The 12,592-nt window shown below is 47.9% G+C and overlaps 1 protein-coding gene across 2 annotated transcripts in view; it reads left to right on the top strand.

Annotated features, from left to right (window-relative positions):
* Positions 1–12,592, top strand: part of LOC105464734 (NHS like 2) — a 237,247-nt gene that overhangs the window by 104,179 nt on the left and 120,476 nt on the right. The window contains exon 1 of one of the 2 annotated variants that reach the window (XM_071088638.1): positions 445–8,431. The exons of the other annotated variant lie outside the window; for it this stretch is intronic. The gene's annotated coding sequence lies outside the window, so the exon portion shown is untranslated. Of the gene's footprint in view, positions 1–444; positions 8,432–12,592 lie in introns of those variants that run through there. 2 annotated transcript variants of the gene reach the window in all.

Genomic DNA, 12,592 nt, shown 5'->3' with positions numbered 1-12,592 from the left:
CATGATGCCCGGGTCCGCGGACAGGGCGAGGGCACGGGCCGGGGGAGCAAGCGTTGCCTCGCCGTTACCGTCGGGTGCCGGCCCCTGGACTGCTTTTCGTGCGCGGAGCAGCTCGGCCAGTCACCAAGCGCGTGCGGAGGCGGCGAGCCTGCGAGGGCGGCGAGCCTGCGAGGGCGGCCGGTGCGGGCGCAGCAGGCGCGATGAGTCACGGTCCCTTAGCACCTCCGGAACAGGAGGCTGCTTGGAAGCAGCCCGGCCCCCGCCCGCGCTCCTCCCCCGCCCCGCGGAGTGGCGGCGCCAGCCCGATGCCCGGCAGAGGGCGCTGCAGTGCAGCTGCGGGGCCACGGGCCCGCGCCGCTCTGTCTGCCAAAGGCCGGCGCTTCCTTTGGCTCCGAGGGAAAGATCGGGCCCAGGGATGGGGTGCGTGAGGAATGAATGTTTCTGCAGTGCCAGAGGTGGCTCTGTTTTTGATCCAGAAACGAAATGTACTTCAAGATTCAGACCCTGGGCAGAGTGATGGGGCCGACAGGGCACCTAGTGGAGAGTGTCCAGTCTTGATCGCCCCAAGCTTTTGAGCAGGGATGTCCTGTCCGAGGCTGGTGTCGTGCCCACTCTCGCCAGAGAAGGTCTGTGATAGGATGAGTCTCCCCTTTCCAAAATGAATCTGCCTAGGGAACCCAGTCCTTGATCTCCTCTGTGACCTCTCTTACCTGAGGTGATGGAGGTTACAAAGATTGGAGCTGTCTGCAGTGGAGCGCAGGAGAAAGTGCACAAGCTATCGGGGAACCAGGGTTTCAGTGCCAGCTCCATCATGAGATTGCTGTGTGACCTTGGTCATTTCATCATTCATTCATTCATTCATTCATTCATTCAGAAAACACTCACTGTGTCCGCAAGGCACTCACAGTGAAGGGAAGAGAAGGAGGCCAAGCCTGTGGAGACAATTGCCCTGACCATAAAATAGTTTAGGCCAGGCACAGAGACGCGACACACAGGTGATCCATAAACACTGGCTGAATGAACAAATGTGATGATTTAGTCACCACACACTAGGGCAGAGATTTTTGGTCACTCATGCATCCCGAGTACATAGAACAGTGCCTGACACACAGTGGGTGCTCAGTAATTTGTCAAATGAATGACAGAGGAATGTACTGAGTGTTCTGTGGGCACAGCAGAGGTCTCTTAACTCACAAGAATCTGTGTTGTTTGAACCGAGTCTTGAAGGAAGGGTTGGGATTAGCTAGGCAGACAAGGGCCACATGGAGGGTGATACAGGCAGAGAACAGTCTGTGCAAAAGTAGAGTCCTCAGAGTTCTCACCTCTCTGAGCCTCAGTCCCTCCTGTGAGAAGGAAAGGATAGGGCTGGCTCTGTAATTTCTCAGATTTTTCTAGATCTAAGGTTCTCAGATTCAAGAAATGAATCCAGTTACCCTCGTCAGAGCCTGACCAGTGCTGGGCAGTCCAAAAGACTCAGGTTTTGACTTTTGACTCAGCCCATCTGCAGAATAAAGGCGTGGTGATCTTAGGCACCCCTTTTCCATCTGCTTCCTCTGTCTTTCACCTTAGAAATCTCCCCTGAATCCTATCCCCATAGGATAAACTATCTGCAGCACAAAAGTCAGCACTTACTTGTATTCTGCCATGATTTTTCTCTGTATTCGTTTTTGAAATAGCCTTTGTTATTTACAGATTTTTATACTAACGCAGGTTAATTGTGAAAAAAACAGGAAAGTACAAAGAAGAACATAAAAACTATCCGTAATTTCACCACCTGACATAGTTCCTTGATTTTTTTTATGCCTTCATTAAAATACACACACACACTTCAGCTCACACAGCAGCACTGGCACAGATCACTGTGAGTCTTATGTTCCCAGCAAAAGCATGAGCTGCGGACAGTTCTCTCTTTCTCTCCATTAGTTTGTCTCTGATGGGAAGAGATGTTGGCTGGGACCCCAAAACTCTGACTCTTAAACCAGCTGCAGATCATCAGGCTAAATCCTCAAAGAACATACTGCTCAGAGGACGTTTCATTCTGAGACAGGGCTCTGGACGCAAACCATTACGTGGCCTCTTCTTCCTTCCTGGAGTTGGGTTAGAGTTAAGCTAGATTATGTGGGGACCACTAGCCCTGCTTTGGTCCAGACCAGAGACAGTGCTGAGCAGCTTTCTAGGGAGGGGGCAAGGGAGTGCTCGGGGATTTACTGCCCCACCTGTCTGAGAGAAGCCCCCAAAATAAACCCATAACCCTAGCTGACTTGGTTTTCCGTGGCCCCTGCCATTTGAAAGCTCCATCCCCAACACAGTGGCTCCTTTTTTGCCCTGGTTCCTTGCTTTTCAATGTGTAACCCATGGACCAATGACATAGAAAACAAGATCTCTAGATGATGGTTTGTCTGTTGACACTGAGAAGCAAAGTGCAGATTCTGTTTCAGAATGTCTGGAGTGGAACCTGAAATTCTTCATTTTGTAACAAACTCTCAGGTAATAGTGACATAGCTGGTGCACAGACCACATTTTGAGTAGCAAAGATCTAGATTCCTCTTTTGCCCTTGTCTTCTCTGAAAATGAAAGGGCAGGGGAAACTCCCTAGAGGTGAGAGTGTGTACACACACACACACACACACACACACACACACACACACACAAATATTGAGGCCTATGTTCTGGGTGTTCAGTGAATGCTTGCCCTGTTAATGCAGAAAGCTGAGGAGTGAGAAGACTTAAAGCTGTGTTCCCGCCTCTCCAATCACTTGCTTATTTCAGTGATGACAGCATCAGTCTCTCAGTCACCAAATGGAACTGATTCCTTAGACGTTTTTGCCATGGCTCTGCCTCTATTTTCTTATTGCTTCTATTCTTCTATTCTCAGACACTTCTCATCTATCCCCCGCCTTCCTGTCTCCAGTCCTTTTCCCCTCCAGTTCACTGCCTGTCACCCAATTCTTCTTACCCAAATTCAACTTAAAATCACTGGACGTGTGTGCTCCAAGGGAGAGTAAGTGGGCAGAGAAAGGGAGCTTCTCCTTAGGGCCCAGGTGGACCTTCAAACTTCCCTTACTCTGAATCTATACTGGGGTAGTATTTTTATTCCCTAGGAAACTGAGGCTCAGAGACATTAAGTAACTTGTCTAAGGTCACATAGCGAGGAAGTCAGAGTTGAGATACGAATCCACATCTCTAGTTTCAAAGCCTGGGCTCTCCACGATATCGTCCCTTCATCTTACTTAGGGGGAAGATGAAGATTGGGTGACTTAAGGTCATTCAGGGAGTCAGGGATGAAACTGAGGCTGGAAACTCCCTTCTTCTGACACTTTAAGTAAATTTTCATTCAGTAGCTCCTCTGCTCAGAAGCCTTCAGAGAAACCCCTCTTGCCTATAGAGTTGAAATTTCTGAGCCTGACAGCCAAGGCTGTCATGGTACCCCTGCCTCAGCTTGGCTTCTCCTTCTTCCCCAGCACTTTACTTGGCATGTGGAGGTGCTAGACCATCTCTCTTTTCCTCACCTACCAGTGGGGTTCTTCCCTGAATCCTGTTCCTCCCTAGCCTCAGTCATGCCTTAGATTTCCCCTATCATGGTGCCTCTGCCCTCTGGGATATTTTCTCGACCTCAAACACCCAGGCACTCTACCTGCCTCTCAGAATCTTTCCCATGCTTCAAGAGCATAGGTTCTCACCCCTCCAGAAAGCTCCCCACCCCACCAAAGCTGCCCTGAACCCTTAGAGCCTTGAGATAGGAGTCTTTAGCGGTGCTGCCGCCTGTTGGTGGTTTGAAGAGCTCCACCCCAACTCACACGTGAGGCCAATAAATATTATTATAATATAATAAGCCTCTGCAGCTATACCCCATGGTTTGAAGAACTATTTCCGGAATCTTTCTTCTCTACTCTGAACTTGCTTTCATTACTCTAATGTCTCAACCTCTTTGGGCTGCTGTAACAACATACCATGGACATGTGGCTTAAACAACAAATGTTTTCTTACAGTTCTGGAAGCTGGGAATTTTAAGATCACTGCACCCATAGATCCGGTGTCTGGTGAGGGTCCTCTTCCTGGGTTGCAGATGGCCCCCTTCTCGTTGTATCCTCACTTGGCAGAGAACAGAGAGAGGAAGCAAGCTCTCTGATGTTTCTTTTTATAAGGGCACTAATCCCATCATGAAGGATCCACCCTCATGAACTAATCACCTCCCAAAGGCCCCACCTCCACGTACCATCTCACTGGGGAGTAGGGTTTCAACATATGAAGAAGGATGCACAGACGTTCAATCCATGACACTTAGCGTGTCTAGGTCCTAGAGACTGTATCTGGTTTTCACAACTTTGCCAGCCCTGTTAGACTCTGAGGCTTAACTTAATCCCCACTTTTTGATCCTAGATGCTACCTCAGATCACCGCACCTTCATGACTGACCTATTATGCCTTGCACCCAATAGCTCTTTGCATTCCAGCCTGGATACAGTACCTCAGGTCCCTGCTTGGCCTGAAAGGAAAGTCAGACATGGCTGCCTGGTTCTCCATTCACTATTTCTATTACTTTCCAGATCTTGTCTTTATAAGTAAACTCTAAGCTCCTGGAAGGCAGGACTGTCTGTGTCTTATTCTTTTCTTTATCCTTTGCAATACCAGCATTTTCTTTTATTCATTCAATTATTTCTCAAAGACTGAATGTTCATTCTCTGCCAGGCTTGATACTAGGTGTTGGGGCAGCAGAGGGGAGACAAATATGGTCTAGTATATTCTAGTAAATTCAAGGCAACAGGGAAGCCCAATGACATAAGATTGGCAAATTGATTTTGGGCCCAGGCCAGTAGAAATATGTGTGAAAATGGTTGGGGAACAGGCAGGACCTGCCTATGCCTAGAACAGATAAGGAAGAAAATCAGGCTGGCGGATGCTGGAGGCCTACTTTAAGAGCCTTGGGGAGAAATGGGAGAAGGAGATGGAGTATTGTCTGCTTTTTCCAAAATGAGTGCCTAGAAAGGGAAGTGGCAATTACGGTCCCGATGAAAACAATATTTCCAGTTGTTACCTGAAACAATAGGATCTGGGGGTGTGATTCTCAGAGGCGGGTGATGTAATGGGAAAAGCACTAAACTAAGCTTTCTAGCCCTCAAATTCCATGACCCTTTGACCTGAGTTTTGGTTTCAGCTCTACCTCTTGCTCACTATTGGACTTGGCTAGCTCCATTCCCCTGGCTCAGCCTCAGTTTCCTCCTCTATGACATGGCAGGATGTGGAGTGGGGTGGTGAGTGAGGAGCTTGGACTCAGGGACTGCAAGCTTCCTCTGAGCTCTTGACATTCTTGGCATGCGACAGGAAGAGAAACACGGATTAGGAAGGTTCTATTGGAGGTTGAGACTGGAGGCAGGGAGGCTGGTGGGGAGGCCGAGGCAGCAGTGCTAGTGGGAGTAGAGTGGGAGAGGATCTGAGCCAAGGCAGGGGCTGAGATTGGTGTCATATTTGGGAGGAAATGGAACCGACGGGAACTGTCAACTGACCAGACGGTGGGGATGAACGAGGAGGAACCAAAGAGGATGGAGATTTGGTTGTGCCCTAGGAGGCCTGAGGGAGAGGAATATTGGGCCCCAGGCCTAACACTGCCAACAAACTTCCATGTGGCCTTAGGGTCTCTTTCTTTGTCTCAGTTGCCACATCTGCACAGTAAAGGGATGGCTCTGATGCTCCCTAAAACCCTCCCTGACCCCTAACAACTATAACAAATTAGGGAGCGCTGTGGGTTTCCAAATTAGTCTTTAACTTGTTAGAAGTTTGTAGGAAAATTCTGAACTCTTACACGGGAAGCTGGGATCTATGGTAGGGCTTGTAACTATCGTGGTGTGGTGGGGAGGTAAGGACAGCGACTGAGGCCACAAATGGGGCTACCAGGAGAGGCCTTGGGGACTCTCCTGAGGTGAAGCTCAAGAGTGGGCAGTCCTTGAAAAACGGGCTTACTTCTTGACCTGGGAAGACGTGGCCTTGGCAGTATTTTAAAGGAGACATTTAAAGATCCCAGATCCCAAAAGAATACAAATGGCACAGTACTCTGCATGGTGTTGGAGCCATTTTTGCTGGTTCATTAACTCATTTCATCCTCGCAGGAACCTTCATTTCACAGATGTGGACAGGCCCAGAGAGGCTGAGTGGGTGGTCTAGATAACATAGCTAAAGAACAAAAGAGCAGGCAAAGCTGTTTCTGGGGCAGTAAGCCACAGTGCTATTAGCAGCATCTGTGACTGTCACTACTAGAATCACAGCTATTTTCATATCACATTACGGTTGTTGCAGGGATTTCAAAAAATCATGTATGCTCATCACCACTTCAAAATGATAGTAGTCATTAGACCCGCTGCTTGATCGTGTTACATTGAAGGTGTTAATCAAGAAGCACGTATGACTATACTGTAAATTGCATCTCAAGATACAGTAATCAGTTTCCTTTATAATCCTAGGTAATTTATCTAATACATTTAGAAGCATTTTTTGAAATATGCAATACATCATTATTAATTATAGTCTCCTATGTTGTGCAATAGGACACCAAAACTTGTTCCTCCTCTCTAACTGTAACTTAGTGTCTGTTGGCCAATGTCTTAGATTTTAAATATTCTCACCACAAATAAATGGTAAATGATCATAATGATACATATTTGAGGTCATGGATATACTAATTACCCTGATTTGACCATTCCACAATGTATACATGTATCAAAACCTCACAATGTACCCTATAAAGATATACAATTATTTGTCAATGAAAAATAAAATAAAGCTTTAAAAACACAAAATAATAGCTACTATTTTCTACCCCAAATATCTCCCACCTATTTTTTTCCTAGAAAGGGTCCCTAAGCAGTGCCAGACTGCCAAAGGGATGACAAAGGGATCCATGAGACAGCAGCAACCCTTAAATCCATTGTTCCCGCCTGTGGCTGCACATTAATATCACCTGCGGAGCTTTTGAACTGGCACTGCCCAGGCCTCACCCCAGACTATTGGAATCTGACTCTGGGGATGGGGATGGAGTTGGAGTATTTTTTCTGCAGCTCCTCAGGAGATTTGTCTCATGTGGAGACAAAGCTGAGAACCACGGCCTCAGAAGGAAACGGGCCTGTGTGCTGCTCTTTGGGGACAACAAGGAAGGAAGGAGAAACTCAGAGATCATGCCCTGTTATGCAGACAGGATGAAAAAGAACAGAAGCCCAGGCATGGGGAGGAGGTGGGAAGCTTTAAGCTTTAGGAAGGAGTGGGAGCTGGAGCCTGCAGCAAGAAAGAGCTATGGGGAAGGCGCCACAGCCAGAGGCTGCCCCAGGCCCTGCCAGGCCAATGGTCTAGGTGGTGTTCCTGCAGAAGGAAATGGGAAATATTGAGATGAGGGTGAGGTAAGGATGTAAGGATGTACTCACGGCCTCTTTCTGCACCCTCAAATGGCAGATCCTGATAAGTTGTTAACACCGTGTAAGAAACACGAGAGACAGTCTGTTCCACCTCCTCCCTTGGCACCCATACAAAATGACTCCCCATCTACCCACTCATAAGATCACATCCGGATTCCACCATCATCCAACCCAGCAGAAAGTCCCACCTTTGGTCTCTGTAAATATCTGCCAGCCAGAGCAGTACAGCATGCCAGGGTCAGACACCAGTTCCCCAAGTGTGCTGCCTTTTGCTATAAGAGGAGACTTCAGCAACCTGGGAGCTGGGCAGGGCTGCAGTGATGATCTTTTCAATGTGTGAAGAAGGAAAACTGTGTTTGAGAGAAGAGGAAAGTGGCTGGCCCATGGTGCCACAGGGAATAGCAGAAGAACCAGGACTCCCTGTCCAGTGCTCCCTTTCCTACACACCCTGAGACTTCAGCTTTGGTCCCTAATCTGCCAGTGCCAGGAAACTGGCCCACTTCCCACTACAGCCCTGTGGCTCTGACAGGGTCACTCATGATATCCGGCAGAGATCTTGAGTCAGCTGCTCTGAAGGAACTTCCAGTAAGGCTCCAGCTCAGAGTCTGGATCAGGAGTGGGGGAATGGGGCATTTTGAGTTTTGTGCTTATGTTGCCTTCCCCCCATCTTTTGCTCCTGGACATCTTTTGGCTGGGTGGGATTTTCCTCACTCCCCACCTCCAAAGTGGAGACTATGTCTTTAAGAAAGGACGAGTCAGAGCCACGGGGATCAGTTTCAAGCAGCCCTCAGAAGGCGAATCTGGATTGAGTTTAGGAAGAAAAAAGAAGGGGTTAGCTTTGGTCCTGCCTCCTTTCCTTTCTCTCATTTGCTCGTCTCTCCTCCGTCCTTCGTCTGGAAATTTGGTGAACTTGGCCAGGAGGTTCCAGAGCCCAGGGCTTTCCCCAGCAGCCTTGTCCCCTCACCTGGTCCCTCCTTCAGCTCCTGAGCACACAGTTTGGAGGACAGCTGGACAAGTGGCTGGAATGAGTAGGTACGTGGTCTGGACGTTTTAATCTTCACCCTGTCAGGGAAGTCTGGGGAGTGTCCAACACAGACACTGTGGGACGTGGAAGGGAACTCTCAAGATTTCCGAGAACCTTGGTAACCGAAGCCGGAAGGAGATGGGTGGGCTCTGGTGACTCCACTAGGGGTTTTGTGTTCAGGGTCAGAAAGAGGCTTGGTCCGTGCAGCCTGGCCTACCTCCACCCTCGTGAGTTGCCTACCAAACCCATGATGGGTGGGAGTTTGGGAGTGTGAGGTGTTGAGTTTGCTGCTGCTGCTAGAGGAATTGAGGCCAGAGGGTGCTAGGAATCCTACGAGAAAAGCAGATGGCAACATGTCCAGTCCCAGTCATCTGTGACTCTGGTGGCATGGAACCACTCAGCTAAGGTGAACGTGATTCAGTCTGCTCCAGCTGCATGCGTGGTGGGCCAGAAGCCACTCAAGATCTTCTTGGGCTTGTTTTCAGCTTTGCTGGATGACTACAAGCAAGGCTTTTAGCTTTTAAGGACTTCAATTTACACTTTAGAGAAAATGACTTAATGCTACTCAGCTGAAAGGGGGAAGCACAAAAGAAGAGGTAGAGAAGGCAAACTGGGTTTGTGATAGAGATTCAAGGAGAGCTCGAGATTTCTGTGAGCTCAAGGATGTTTTCCTCCTATATTTCAGGATTAGTTCATTCATTTGTTTGTGTGTTTAATCAGCAAACGTCTGTAAAATGCCTATTGGTGCCCGTCACTGGTGTCAGGGAACCAGCAATCCAATATGGCAGCAGGTCCTTCCACCTGGTCTCCTTCCCCAGATCTCTACTCCTCCCTTTCCCTCACCCCCCCACAGCTGATTTGAGAGAGGAAGAGGCACTAGTTTCTAGTGTACTGAGGTGACATGATAAGGTCATGATAGGTGCTGACATTGTTGGCACTAGAGTGGGTACATCTCACTTGACGACACTCTCTCTTGAAAGAGATTTGGGCCTGGGTCCCAAACATTACCTCAGCCACTGGGAAGGATTTTGAAGGTCAGGAAACAACAGGGATCCACAAGTTCAGCCTAACCCCTCCCTGACAGAAGGAGTGGCCCAGGCCTTCTTTGGACATTGTCAGTAGAGCTGGGCCCCTGGTTGGGTCCTCAGCATCATATGTGGACCAAGCGTTGTTTGGATTTGCCAAGAGTATCTAAGGACTTTGGTCTTTGTGATTTAAGCAAGTTGTCATAACTTGGGCAGGAGGCATGCTAGGATCTCAGCCACCTGGCTGTTGGGGAAGGGATAAGGTTAGGAATACTGGCTCTTGGGTGGTCCTTTGGATGTGGAAAGCTTAGGCATGGCATAGACAAGCATGTATGTGTGTATGATATAGGAAGTATCCCCCAGGAGAAAAGGCCCAGCAAAAGCAAGGCAGAATTTAACTCTGTCCAAATAGGATTGGCGTTCAGAATTGGAGTCATAACTGGCAGCTCGCACAAAGACCTAATGCATACAGAGGAAGGGCAGTGAGACCAATGCCAGTGCCTGTGTACTCTACTCTCACCCTGCTCAGGCAGAAATGGGAGTGGTGGAGCCAACGGGTGAGCTTCATAACTTCAGCTGAGAGGGCTGAATTGGCCTGCTCGGGGCTGCCACCACCCTACTTAAAAACAAATCCTTATAGCCCAGCTACCACTGCACTGAGTGTTTGCGATTGAGCTGGGCTTATCTAAGCGGTTATTCGTGAGCCTGGAAAAGGGATGGGAATAGGCCATGATGTCCTGAGGCTATGACAGTGGCATTTTGCTAACTTATCCTTGTCCACCCTTCCAATCCCACTGTGGCTGCTCCTGCCTCCTCAGGAAGGGATACCATCAAGCTCAACTGCCCACTCCTGCAGGTAGGCCTGCTGCCCTCTCACATGCTCTGTCCACTTCTTGGATTGCTGGGCTCTGGTGCAAGCCCTCAGAGCTCCTGTCATTCCTTTGCAGAATAAAGCAGCTACCCCAGGCAAGGGGTGCAGAAGGGTGGCTGAGGGAGGGGAGGCGGAGAAAGTGTCGGGGGCTTATGTCAGGAAAGTGGAATGCTTGCCAGCAGCTGGGCCTTCCCATCTAGAGTGACTTCATGAAAGAAGCCCTGGAAAGATTGTTCCCTCTCCCTGGTGAGGGTGCATTTTTGGGAATCACTTTGTTTTCCTCTCCATTTTCTCTGCAAGTCTGATTGTTTGAGGAGAGCTAAAGGTTATGTGTACTATTAAAAAAAAAAAGTGGAGAAAACCACCCCTTAAATGTAAAGCTGAGTAATTCCAGGAAAAGAATCCAAACGAATGAGGTTTCTGCCCAAGTATGGGAAAATATCCATCCATCTCCCCACTTAATCAGAAAAATGATCTGCCGAGTAATGAGTCATGCTGCCTGTCAGCAAACAGCACTGACCCTAGCCACAGAGCCAGGAATAACAGAGGTGAGAGATGACAGTAGCTATGACGAAGAAAAGACATGAAGGGAACTGGATTCCTGCTGCCAGCAGCTGTGTGGCTCACCTTTGCCCCCTCCTGTGCAATAAAAAATGCACTGGACTGGGCTGCGTCATTGGTGACACTGATCAATACCACTGGGGTTCATCTATGCATTCTGATAAGTGGGGTCTCTGCAGGGGGCACTCAGAAGCAATCACAGCTTTGTGCACAGTCTGGGAGTTCTTTTTTACTGAGGAAAGCATATATACAGTAAATTGCATAAAGCACACTGTAAATGTACATTTCAAAGAAGCTGTGTGTATATATATATGTGTGTGTGTGTGTGTGTGTGTGTGTGTGTGTGTATACATCTGTGTGTAACCACCTCCCAGATCAAAATATAGAACATTTGCAGCACCCCAGAAGGCTTACTTTTTCCCCTTCCATTTGACTTCTTTATTTACAGGCACCAAGTGCTGCAATCAAATGTTTGTGATCAGCGGCATGCTGGTAAATGTTTAACAACCAGTTCTGGTGTGTGTAATGGGGTGCCCTGCTTTGTAGCTTTTGCCAGTTTTGTGGTATAAATGTTCCTGCCATGGCTAATTTCAAACTACCAACAGTTTAACAACTGGCTCACAAAATTATGAAAATTTAACAATTGGCTCTGGTGAGCCAAGCAGACTGGCTCCAGCACACCACCAGTTGTAACAAAGGATTAAAGAGAGCCAAGTCCACCCGACTACCCAGCGCAGGTAGGAGTGGGCTCCCAAATACTCCCAGGTCCAGCCCCTTAGTGAGGAGGGAATCGTTCACAGGATTTAAAGTGATCTCCAGCTTCTTTTATGCAGCAGACATTGGTTGTGTCCCTACCTTGTGGCAAGCTCTAAGGTCACAAACATGAGTAAACCACGGTTCTATCCCTCAAGGAGCTTACATAATTTAACACTCGGAAGGAGAGGCAGACGTGTGAAGGTATATGTGCAATAAAGAGTTCTAGGGGCTGTGTAGGAGACTACATGGGACTTAACTGAGGGCACCAAGGAGGGCTCATTTCTGCCTTTGAGTCAGAAATACATCTCTTATTCCACTTTGCTTTGGGAGGTGTCTTGGAGCTGAGGAAAAGAGCATCAGACTCCTACACACCTGTTTTGGATCCTGGTTCCACCTCTTCCATGCTGTGTGATCTTGGGCAGGTCACTTAACCTCTCTGAGCCTCAGGTCCCATATTTATAGAATGAGAGTAATAGTAGTACCTACATCACACAGCTATTGTATTAAATGAGCTATTTCATGTGTAGCACTTAGCACACATAAGCACTTACTAATTAGCTTCAATTAGGAATTATTAACAACTAGCTTGGACAAGCTTTGAACTTCTCTAGGACTCATTTTCATCTATGAAATGGGACTAAAGTGCCAATCTTGTCAGTGTTGTCATGAGAATTAAATTAGATCATGTATGTGAATTGTCTGGCCCAGAGCTGGTTCTCAGCAAATGCTGGTTTTGCTCCTTTCCTGCTTTCTCTCTCCTTTCCAACACACTGGCTTAAGACCTCGCTTCGGAAAAAAAAAAAAAAAAAAAAAAAAAGCCCAACTCTGACATGCTAGGAAACAAATATATCAAGTGAACACATTAACCCGTTTTAAAAGCTTTTTGTTTTGCAATTTTAGACTCAAGGGAAGTTGCAAAAAATTTTACAAGGTGGATCCGGTGACCCTTTACTCAG

Source organism: Macaca nemestrina, chromosome X (assembly GCF_043159975.1).
Source record: "Macaca nemestrina isolate mMacNem1 chromosome X, mMacNem.hap1, whole genome shotgun sequence".
Taxonomy (NCBI): domain Eukaryota; kingdom Metazoa; phylum Chordata; class Mammalia; order Primates; family Cercopithecidae; genus Macaca; species Macaca nemestrina.
This window is presented reverse-complemented; position numbering and strand designations above follow the sequence as displayed.